This window comes from Temnothorax nylanderi, unplaced genomic scaffold (genome assembly GCF_030848795.1).
Source record: "Temnothorax nylanderi isolate EJ_2023f unplaced genomic scaffold, tnyl_v1.0 TNYL_tig0832_pilon, whole genome shotgun sequence".
Taxonomy (NCBI): domain Eukaryota; kingdom Metazoa; phylum Arthropoda; class Insecta; order Hymenoptera; family Formicidae; genus Temnothorax; species Temnothorax nylanderi.
The window spans coordinates 1-12,731 of NW_027249894.1; the positions used below are offsets into that span (position 1 = coordinate 1).

General features: G+C 35.8%; 2 long non-coding RNA genes across 2 annotated transcripts; one reads left to right on the plus strand and one right to left on the minus strand.

Moving 5' to 3' along the window:
* Window positions 1-5,374: 5,374 nt before the first annotated feature.
* Window positions 5,375-6,647, plus strand: LOC139785575 (uncharacterized). The gene is made up of 3 exons (XR_011722000.1): window positions 5,375-5,950; window positions 6,277-6,488; window positions 6,568-6,647. It is a non-coding gene; the product is annotated as an uncharacterized lncRNA (long non-coding RNA).
* A 1,270-nt stretch (window positions 6,648-7,917) lies between these two features.
* LOC139785574 (uncharacterized) lies at window positions 7,918-9,256 on the minus strand. Its single transcript, XR_011721999.1, has 3 exons — window positions 8,675-9,256; window positions 8,355-8,595; window positions 7,918-8,281 (listed from the first exon to the last, which is right to left on the minus strand). It is a non-coding gene; the product is annotated as an uncharacterized lncRNA (long non-coding RNA).
* Window positions 9,257-12,731: the final 3,475 nt, after the last annotated feature.

A 12,731-nucleotide genomic window follows, 5' to 3' on the forward strand; every position in this document is an offset into this window, starting at 1 on the left:
GATCCGTCTCGATTGTGGCGCGAGCTGTCTAATCTTGGTCTGATAGAATCACCCCTTTCATCACCTCTAAACTTTTTCTCATGCGACGAATTAAACATTCACTACGCTTCCATCTCCAATCGTAGTCCCTCTTGCTCACAATCACAATTTTCTGATATCATTCAATCCACTGTGCCTGACGAACCACTCTTCAGTTTCTCACAAATTACATTCGATTGTCTGTGTTTGGTAATGGGTTCATCATCTTCTGTTTCTTTCGCCTCGGGTTTCGATCAATTGCCACTGTCAGCCATTGTCTTGGCCTTGCCTCACATTGGTAATCTGTTTACTTCTCTCTTTAATTGTTGTCTTAATGTGAGTCATTTTCCGTCTCTTTGGAAGCGCGCCATTGTGCGTCCGCTGTCCAAAGTGAAGTCGCCCGCCTCTCCTTCGGATACTCGACCCATAACTAACTTGTGTGAGCTGTCCAAACTATTCGAAAGAGTCATGCACCGTCAAATCGTTGACTTCATTTCTTCTAATCACATCCTTGATGATCGCCAATCAGGATACCGTAAGGGTTACTCTACCCAGACAGCTCTGCTTCGAATATTCCACGATGTCATGAGTGCGGTGGACGTAGGCGAAGTTATCATTCTTGTCCTATTCGATTTCAGTAAGGCCTTCGATACTGTCTCTCATCCCCTATTATTGACGAAGCTGAGGAAACTAGGATTTTCTGATTCAGCCCTCCGACTGATCTTCTCGTATCTCACCGGTCGCTCTCAAGCGGTTGTGGACTTGGAGGGCGTATTCTCTGAGTGGCTATTCGTTACCGCAGGGGTCCCCCAGGGTTCTGTATTAGGACCGCTTTTGTTTTCCTTATTCATCAATGACATCGGCGCTTTTCTTCGATTCACCGAGCGTATGATTTTCGCTGACGATACACAAATTTATCGCAAGTGCCTCCTGCGAGAACTCAGCGTTGGCCTGCAGCTGGTGGCACATGATGTGGGAGTGATTGCTGAATTCGCGGCTACTAATGGGTTGTCTCTGAACCTCAACAAATCTAAGGTGATGATACTTGGTGGTGGGCAATACGTGAGGCAGATCGACTTAAAGAATTTACCTTTCATTTCTATCAACGGCTCTACCATTCCGTTTGTCTCTGAGGCTCGCAATCTGGGGATCATAATGGCATCTGACCTGTCATGGAGAGGCCACGTCAACTATATTTCCAAAAGAGTGCATTTTACGCTGCATAAGCTTAAATACCATAAGAATTCCTTATCGTTTCAATTACGCGTTAAACTTGTATCCACTTTGATATGGCCTCTCCTAGACTATTGTTCTTTGGTGTACAATGACGTTACTGAAGAACTCAATACAAAATTACAAAGACTTATAAATTGCGCGATTCGATTCATCTTTAATTTACGACGCGAAGAACGCATTACGCCTTATCGTCATCAGTTAGGGTGGTTGTCCGTGAGGAACAGGCGTCTATACTTCCTTGGAATTGAAGTTTTTAAAATTGTCAATGGTACGTCTCCCGGCTACCTGTCTGAGATTTTCATTAAATCCGATCCTTCAATTAGACGTTCGTCACGGTTGGCATTGCCTCAAACATTTCAGATTCCCCTACACAGAACTGAGAAGTATCATCGGCACTTCCACCTTGCGGGAATTTATCTGTGGAACTCGCTTCCCATTGAGGTAGTGTCATCCTCATCCATCACGGTTTTCAAGAGTAAGCTCCGCGATCACCTCTTTTCACTCGAGCTAATCAGTGATCAAGGTTTAGTCGCGGAGATTCCTACTGCTTAACTTAGATTTAAGTTTAATTGGTTCTACCGTGAGCCTTTTAGGTATAAGTTAGCAACTAAGATTGGGCATATGTGCAGCCTAAATTGCGAGAGCAAACTCGTGGGAGCTTACTATTTCAGGGTGAGCCGCCGGGATCGGCATTCGTGCAATTGAGACGGAGTGAGCCGACTTTTACATTGCGGCACTTGCTGCTGCACATCTCACTTTAATTTTCCGCTTATTCTTTCTTTTGTTCTTTATTTTTATATTTATTTTTATTTTTGTTTTGTTTTGTATATTCAGCGATCCTTGTAACATTATACTAAAATTGCCTAAAGTCTTGACTAGGGCATAATAAAGATCAATCAATCAATCAATCTCTCTCTCTCTCTCTCTCTCTCTCTCTCTCTCTCCTCTCTCTCTCTCTCTCTCTCTCTCTCTCTCTCTCTCTCTCTCTCTCTCTCTCTCTCTCTCTCTCTCTCTCTCTCTCTCTCTCTCTCTCTCTCTCTCTCTCTCTCTCTCTCTCTCTCTCTCTCTCTCTCTCTCTCTCTCCCTATCTCCCCCTCTCTCCCCCTCTCTCCCCCTCTCTCCCCCTCTCTCCTCTCTCTCCTCTCTCTCTCTCTCTCTCTCTCCTCTCTCCCTCTCTCCTCTCTCTCTCCTCTCCCTCTCTCTCCTCTCTCTCTCCTCTCTTCTCCTCTCTCTCTCCTCTCTCTCTCTCTCTCTCCCCTCCTCTCCCCCTCCCAAAAAATTGGAAAAATTATAAAAACCGGTTTCCAAAAAGATCAGTAACAAAAACTATACACATCATGGCGCTCCCCGGAAAATTCTACCCCTACTTCATATACAATTCTTTAAGATTCGGTCAATTAATTCCCGAAAAATTGAAAAAATTTCGGTACCGGCTTCCAAAAAGATCGGTAACAAAAAATTATACACTTTATAGCACTCCCCGGAAAATTCTACCCCTGTTTAATCTATAATTCTTTGAGATTCGGTCAATTATTTCCCGAAAAGTTAGAAAAATTAGAAAAACCGGTTTCCAGAAAATCGATAACAAAAAACTATACACATAGTGGCACTCCCCGGAAAATTCTACCCCTATTTCATATACTTTTGGTAAAAATTCGGTTCAGGGGTTTGAGATTCGGTCAATTATTTCTCGAAAAATTAGAAGAATTAAAAAAACCGGTTTCCAGGAAATCGGTAACAAAAAACTATACACATAGTGGCACTCCCCGGAAAATTCTACCCCTATTTCGTATACTTTTGGTGAAAATTCGATTCAGGGGTTTGGGCTGGGCGTTGATGAGTGAATGAGTGAGTGAGTGAGTCAGGACATCTTCCTTTATATATATAGATAAAGGGATAAAGCTGAAATTTACAGAGATTGTGCACTCATATATCCCAAAAACCTGTGTTAAATTTGCGATCGATTGTCCGACCCGTTTCTGAGATATTTACTTTAAAAGTTACAGAAATTGTATATATATATCGTATATACTTCCCATGTAAATATCCCAGGTAGCACACATGGTCTTATTCCCTGGCGAAAATGAGAAGTTTCATAAACGTTTGTTTGATGTTTACGTGAGCGTTTGCGGAAGTTTGTTGAGAGTTTAGAAACGGTCAGTTGAGAGTTCGTAGAGCGGAAATTGCAACGCTGCAGCGTTTGAAAAGCGTTTGTATATAGCGTTTTTGAGAGTTTGCACAGCGTTTACATGACGTATGACGTTTGCTGAGAGTTCTTTAAAACATTTAGAGATCCTCTGTTAAGCGTTTAGGCTGCGTTCGGAAACGTCACCCGGGTACACACGGGTATACTCCCTTCTCCTAACTCGCTGAGATAGAAAGAGAAGGGAGTATACTCGTGTGCACTCGGGTGACGTTTTCGAACGCAGCCCTGATAAGTCGAAAGCGTTTGTTTTCATCATTGAAAACTGCGTGTAGCCTCTATTGAGCTTAACGGGCGTTTACTCTTGTCGTTAGAAGAAACGGCGTAAAGAGCGTTAAATGTTAAAATCTGCTTTTCGCCTCGCAGGGGGTCTGCTTATATACGCGGCTGGATGTATTTTAAATGCGAGAAAGATACGCCGCCTAGCGGCATTGTTAGAAGAACGTTTGCTGAACGGAGGGAAAACGCTTGTGTTACGGAGTCGGGAAAAGCGTTTCTTGGGCGTCTCCAAGCCGTTTGCGTTAACGCCTTACAAATCGTTCACTGCGCCTCTACAATTCGCCACCGGAAAAGCGTTTGCTGAACGGATTGAAAACGCTTGTCTTACGGCGTTGGGAAAAGCGTTTGCTAAACGTTTGAAAAATCTGACAGCAAACTCTCTGCACGCAGCGTTTACTGAGCGTTCTCTGAAAAGCGTTGCCTCAGCATTTCAGAACTTTCATGAAACGTTATATACAGCGTTTTATAAGCGTTCTGAAAGCGTTCAAAATCCAACGGCGTTGTGTAAGCGTTCTTATAAAGTTTGAAAGCGTATAAACTCTCAAAAAACCCTCATTGAACGGTTGTCAACGCTTTATAAAGCTTCTTAATTTTCGCCAGGGTTGACGTCAATTTAAAGTCATATTTCGTCCACGACGTCATATGTCCTTTATATGACGTGTATTTGGCGTTTTATTGTGGATATGAAAGTATGACGTCATGAAAAGGACATGAATTAGACGTCATTTTAAGACCAAATTTGGTACACGACAATTTTATTTTCATTTTTTGAGTTTTTCTTAATTAAAACAGACCCATACAGCATAGAAGCTTGCAAGACATTGCAGGAACGTTACAAGTTGCAATGTAATGTTGTAAAGACAATTGCAACATTTCGTTGAAATATTAGAACAACATTGCAGAAATATTATAAGAATAATTGAAAATATAGTACTATAACTTACTCCATGAACATATATGCACACACATACATAAAGAATAGATTTTTTTTAGATTTATGTTTCTTTAAATTTAATTCCTAATTATTTTTCAACTTTGATTCAATTCATTAAATAAATTTTTTATTTTGTCAGGTAGCGTCTTTAGGCGTTATCATGCATGTTGTTAACGTTTATTATATTAATATTATATTATGTTAAATATACGAATTTCATATTAATAATTATTGTATATTAATTGTAATTGCGTTTTTATTTTTAATATTTACCGATTATTATCATTACACGATTTTTGAACACTATAAAGATATGTTATATAGGAGTATAAGCAACAAGGAAGCGTCAGAATCAAAGGATCGCCACTAGTCCGTTCGATCATCGATGTCAAGCGACGTTAGGTGCGGTACTGACTCGGATGGGTGACCGCGCGGCTGTATGCACACACGACATATACATAATAAATTTATTTTCTTTTTTTTTGTTTTTCTAAAATTCTTAATTCACAAAAGCATAACGGCATATACATATCTTTAAATGACTCATATTTATGTCATTTTTAAAGCATTTTTAAAATTATTATGAACATATTTTATTTTTTAAAACAATATTTCTAAAAGATTTTACAAATATTATTGAATATATTTATTTGCAATCTTTTAAAAATATTTTTGAAAATATTTTTTTGACATGATCTGACGGACATAGAAACATTCTAAAAATATTTTTGTAAATTATTTTAAATTATTTTAATCTTCCTAAAAAATATTTTAAAAATATTTAAAAAACATTTTGTGCTGTATGGGAAGGATGTATCGGACCTATTTTCAAAGCGCTACCAAGTGGATAAAAATTTGTGAGAATGTTCTTTTAGTCTTTCTGATGTGCTACAAAAAAGTAGAAACGAATCCACTAAACGGTTGCTGAGATATAACGATTTTATTTTTCACTGATTTTACACGTATTCTTATGGGAAGAGACGATTTTGACGGATAAAACAGCTAAAAAAATGTTGAAGGAGCGCTACCAATATTTTGAATTTTTTGTACATCTAGTAGGGGAGAGTTGGCAATTACCGCGCGGTTGACAATTCCGCGCCATTGTTTATCTCAATAACTATTTGTATTACGCGCCTACAATGATGTTAATATCATAGAGTAACACGAAATACCCCACCCGCATGCGCCGTCAATGCGTTCCGGCCGTCCATGTAAACACAGTGCGCTCTGGAAGATTCTCTGCTTGCTCGTTGCAATTTTGCTGGTAGTTTCGATAAGAGGTGAGTAACATAATATTTTCATTAGAGAAATAATCCTGACGGATTTGATAAGCTAAAACACTATAAAATTAGGTTGCAAAGTGATTTTAGAAACACGCGTTTCTTTCCTATATATTTTAAGGTTGTAAAGTGAAATGATTGTTAGTTTGATAATTTCGCGCCCAAGGTATAATACTCATAGGTATAACGATAACTGTGTGTTAAGAGTTACCAAGACTGTTTAGTTTACAATGTAAGGTGCTTACAGAAAAGATCGTTGCTTAAGTTTTGATTTGAATTTATAATGATCGTTATTTGTTAACGCATTCACTTATTTTTATATGTAGGTACAGAAGGCGTCAATAATGCCTTCCCAGCTAAAATTGCTACGCGCAACGCATCTAGCCATTCGTGCATCATGACTGTTGGTTCTTGGAGAACCGGCAACGTCGCGGAGAGCTGTCAGTGTTAACTCAGTGCGGAAGAAAGGTTATCAAGCATGATTACCACGTGGAAATCGTGGTCCATAACCTTCCATCGTCTAGAAATATAAGGAGAGGTAAGAAATACATATTAATATATAAATAATATGTTTGCAATAAATACATTTTATATATTTTGAATAAATATATTTGCAGATTAGCGGAAGTCGGCAAACTGGAAACGCCAAAGTTACAGAGGAAATACAAGGGATAAGTATTCATAGTTATTTATAATTATAATACAGATAAATATATCATTATGCAGATAATCAGTGCATTTAATTACAGAAAGGATAACAACAATTATATATAACAGTGTTGGCGAGAAAGAAGTAACAAAGGCAGGACACACACGTTTTAACAAGTTTTGATTGATCAACATTATTGTCCTTACATAGTAAGCATCGTCCGGAAAACTTATCTTGCTACAGTGATTAACACGCAAAGTAATATTTATATGCTGCTTTTAGCATGCTCAAACAGAGGCAGTTATTTTCCTGAGCAATCATGAAAGCAGTCGCGGCTTATACGCTATTCCAGGATTAGATTATGTCGCTCATAAGGACGTATTGCTGTATACTACGATTGAGAAAGCGGCACTGCAACACGAGCTGTTCGATAAGTTTCTGACCTATCATCCGGACAAGTATACTGGGTGAGTCAGTAACAAAGACAAATGTTTTATTTTATTTAGCAAAGAGAAACTAATGAAAATACGATACGTGGTTCATACAAATTATTGTCTCTCGAGACATTGTGGAGACAGGCTGCGTGACTCATTAGAACCATGTATCGTATTTTTATAATTATCTTTGAATACGCAAAGAATTTAAATCGCCCGACCAAAGTCTTTTATCCTTCCTGGCCTTCCAACCTGGGAGTATCAATTCGAAGATGCTTGGTTCGCGTCGGAGAAGACATTCGTCGGACTTGACCACCGTATTGTTTTTTTAAATTTAACTTTATCGACTATCGTATAGTTTAATTTATATTGACTGACATCTATATAAACTTGACAGATCTATTTTGCGTTTAACTTTTAATATTGCGCTGATGATGACCAAAAAAGGGTCGAAACGTTCGCAAATTTTATGTATCGACTAAGAATATATTTATTGCGCACTAATTACTGCTGACTCTTATTGTCTTTTCCTGTTTATATTCAAAAACTTAACCAGCTTTTCAATATAATAGTCATGTAAGTTTGCAAGCTCCTAGCGGCCACATGTGTGGTAAGCACGATTACTTAATTTCCTTTTGGTCATTCGACCCTTTTTTGGTCATCATCAGCGCAATATTAAAAGTTAAACGCAAAATAGATCTGTCAAGTTTATATAGATGTCAGTCAATATAAATTAAACTATACGATAGTCGATAAAGTTAAATTTAAAAAAACAATACGGTGGTCAAGTCCGACGAATGTCTTCTCCGACGCGAACCAAGCATCTTCGAATTGATACTCCCAGGTTGGAAGGCCAGGAAGGATAAAAGACTTTGGTCGGGCGATTTAAATTCTTTGCGTATTCAAAGATAATTATAAAAATACGATACATGGTTCTAATGAGTCACGCAGCCTGTCTCCACAATGTCTCGAGAGACAATAATTTGTATGAACCACGTATCGTATTTTCATTAGTTTCTCTTTGCTAAATAAAATAAAACATTTGTCTTTGTTACTGACTCACCCAGTATACTTGTCCGGATGATAGGTCAGAAACTTATCGAACAGCTCGTGTTGCAGTGCCGCTTTCTCAATCGTAGTATACAGCAATACGTCCTTATGAGCGACATAATCTAATCCTGGAATAGCGTATAAGCCGCGACTGCTTTCATGATTGCTCAGGAAAATAACTGCCTCTGTTTGAGCATGCTAAAAGCAGCATATAAATATTACTTTGCGTGTTAATCACTGTAGCAAGATAAGTTTTCTGGACGATGCTTACTATGTAAGGACAATAATGTTGATCAATCAAAACTTGTTAAAACGTGTGTGTCCTGCCTTTGTTACTTCTTTCTCGCCAACACTGTTATATATAATTGTTGTTATCCTTTCTGTAATTAAATGCACTGATTATCTGCATGATGATATATTTATCTGTATTATAATTATAAATAACTATGAATACTTATCCCTTGTATTTCCTCTGTAACTTTGGCGTTTCCAGTTTGCCGACTTCCGCTAATCTGCAAATATATTTATTCAAAATATATAAAATGTATTTATTGCAAACATATTATTTATATATTAATATGTATTTCTTACCTCTCCTTATATTTCTAGACGATGGAAGGTTATGGACCACGATTTCCACGTGGTAATCATGCTTGATAACCTTTCTTCCGCACTGAGTTAACACTGACAGCTCTCCGCGACGTTGCCGGTTCTCCAAGAACCAACAGTCATGATGCACGAATGGCTAGATGCGTTGCGCGTAGCAATTTTAGCTGGGAAGGCATTATTGACGCCTTCTGTACCTACTAGACGATATTAATGCATAAATATAAAAAAAACATTTTGTTATTGTGTTCTACTTCATGTCACTGGCTGAAGCCAGAGTAATTTTTATAGGTACGGCTTTATTAAACTGGTCACGATTTTATCAGACCTGGTCACGATATTATCAGACCAGTTTGATAATACCGCGTTTTCTCACTTTTTGAAAAATTATTAATATTTTAGTTTGTGTTTAACTTTCAACATTATTGGTATGATATATGGATAGCCAAATAAATGACCTATCTAAAACTGCACAGTTTGTTTTTTTGAAGCATTTCTGAGCTTAGATATACGCTTCGGTTCTTAGGGGCTCGGTAATTGCCAACTCTCCCCTATACGAATAGATGAAAATATCTGCCAAGTTTCAATTGTCTTCACTACACCGTTTTAAAGAAATAAATTATAACTTGAGATAATTGTGCTGTCGGCACGAATCTCGATGGCTCGTGAAAGCGCGGCAACGTCGCAATCAGCTGGGCAAGCGAAGCATAACCTATGGCTGTCGCTACACGTATATCTATGCCTTCTAGTTGAGCGAGTCTTTTTTCATAAACTGCTTTTGTCACTATTTTGCCTTTCCACCGATAACTTTTCGTGTCTGACATTGTAAAAATGTAAACGAACAGACATAACCTCGCACCTCGCAGCTCGCATCAAGTCTCGCACTGTTTTGGTACTGTGCAAGGCTGCCAACCTACGTGAATCGAGTCATACAGCGTTGTCACGTCATCTCTTTTGAGAGAGTCGCATAACAATGTTTATAATAAATAATATTCAAAATTATCGTTTATATGATACATATTTATCTTTTTTGACGTTATTAAAGTCACATTTGTTTATCAGCACTGCTGAATAATGTCTTTCGCTTTGAAATAATTTGACGTTATAAAGTTGAAATCAGGGCATTTTCACTGCCAAAAGTTTAGGCTCATAAATTACAAAAATCGCAAATAATACTGGAAAAAACATTTGTAAAGTAAAAAATACCTTTCTAGAAGTAAAAATAAGACTCCTACTATCATTTGAGTATCTTACATCTAGATTTACTATGCGTTAGGCGTAGATATTCAAGTATTTCAAATTTCATGCACTTTTGTCTAAGATTGTACCTCCGATACATTTTCACTAGCATCTTTTATTGAACTTTCAGTTCTTAAACAGATTTCATGCAACATAATGCCATAGTATACTTTTTTTAATTCTTTTAACATTGTGGTAAGAAATATTTCATTTCGATTCACCCTTAGAATAAATAAATTTTTATCAAAAGTAGAATATATCACAAACGAAGTTGACTTTAAATTGAGCACTGCCATTCCTAATTGCACCTGTCCATAATATCGATGTTTTTCTTTCAAATAAATATTTTCTTTATCTTTCATTAAACTCCCCCCCCCCCCAAAAAGAAATTTATTTGAAAGAAAAACACTTATACTCTTACACAATGTTAAAAGAATTAAAAAAAGTATACTATGGAATTATGTTGCATGAAATCTGTTAAAGAACTGAAAGTTAAATAAAAGATGCTAGTGAAAACATTGAGTCATAGGATTATAAAAGAGTTAAAAGTTATAAAATATAGAAACGATTACAAGATTATATAAAAGATTATATACAAAAGTTTTCAAAATTAAAAAAAGTATACTGTGGCATTATGTTGCATGAAATCTGTTTAAGAACTGAAATCAATAAAAGATGCTAGTGAAAACATTGAGTCATAGGATTATAAAAAAGTTAAAAGTTATAAAATATAGAAATGATTACAAGATTATATAAAAGATTATATACAAAAGTTTTCAGAAATAGAAAAGGGTTAAAAGTTATAAGATATAGAAAGTCATTAGATATAGGAAGTCATTAGATATAGGATTATAAGATATAGAAAAAGTTAAAAGAATGAGTATATATTTATATTAATGTTAACATGTTAATATGATAAAGTTTATTTTAAAAGTTGATATAAGATAATATATGTGTTTAACATTTTAATAAACTATTTGCTATTACTCATTATGTGAAATAAAATAAAAAATATCAAAAATCCAACTGCCAAATTAAATTTTCGAGAAATGAAATCGAACATTTAAATTACGATCAACCTTACTTTTACAACCGCGAACTGAACACTTAATTCTGCTCGTAGATTTACAACGCGGAGAAAATTCCATATTAATAAAAATACAAAGCCAGTAACGCAAAGCCAGTACAACCGCACGTCAAGCCTGTACAAATGCTACGAGATCTGTAACCATGGAGAGCTTTCACTTTCGACCACCAGATGTCATGGCGACGAATGTCAGATCCCAATAGCGCAACAGTGCGCCATAGGGTATTAAAGCCGTTGTACACTGATCTATGTATATATAATCTTAAGTAAAATAAAATACAAATATCTCGAATAAAGTACACATTTTTTAAACAGCACAATAAAGTGTTCTATACATATAAAGAGAGCAATTCTTCTTTGATTATAATATACTAATACGTTGATATTATTGTATAATTATATTTAGATAAATAAAGGTTTACGTGTGTTCAAGTATATGCGTTTATATTATATATTATGTAATTTAATTTTACAAAATATGTAGTTTTAAACTATTTCCACGTGTCCATTGGTAATAAATATAATAAAAAATGATAATAAATATAGATTTACATACTAATAATTAAAGAATAATAGCCTCAATATTTTGTAAAACAGCATGTTTTTAGAGACTTCTTTGTCTTAATATAGGTAATAACATTTACTCACATTCCGCTTCCTGTTTCCTTTATGTACAAAGTTTTAAACAGATTGTCTTCGTCATTATACAGACTTGTAATAAAAGATATTTCCAAGAAGTAATGTCCACGTGATAACTCATTAGCGAAATCGATATAGTCAGAGTATGATTTTTTTCATCGTATTCATCACGCGTCGGGTTATAGGAAGATGATGAGTTCATTTTTTTCAAAACGAATGAATATATTTTTATTTGTGGTTGTTGCACGTGGAAAATTATAGTCTTTGTTAGACGACTGAAGTTGAGACGAATATAAGACAAGCCACGGAAGACACCTAGCTTTCTTGATTAGACGAAGATCCAACTCGATATTATAACATTCTGTTATTATATAATTTGGCAATTGAGTTGTAACATTCAAATCGGAATTTTGATTTTGACAAGTAACAAAAATACCAGATATTAGGCTACTATATAGAAGCAACGATATCATGGTGAATTTCATTCCAGGTATCTGTAAACACGGTTTTTTTTTGTTGAAAAAGATAAACGAAAATTTGTATAAAATATAGTTTAGAGAATCTTCTGTCATAATTCATTGTACTGTTCGGCATCAAATGCAACTTTTAGCCCGATTTTCGTGTCAACGCGTACGTATCTGATTTCTTAACGCTCGCGTTAAGACAACAAGCCGTAGGGCGCGTAACTAACAATAAGGTACCCACACAGCAAAATATATCTCCAAGATATCTAAAAGATATCTGAATGACGGAATATCTGATTGCGCAAGATATCATGAGAATATCTCAAAGACATCTCCAAGATCATAAAAAGCTATGATAATATCATCTCCAGATATATCTGATTCTGCATATATGTCGGATATCTATGCCTCATGTTACATACAACCCAAATAGCAAGAAGAAAAGAAGAATTCTTTTTAAATTCTCGATTTATGAAATTAATTCTTTTTCCGTATTTATTTTCTGTTCTAAAATGATTCTTAAGAGTTCATAAAAAATTTATTTTTATGTCACCAATTCTGAGTTCTTCTTCAAAATAAAATATAAAAGAAGTTTTTTCATAAGAATTTGCAA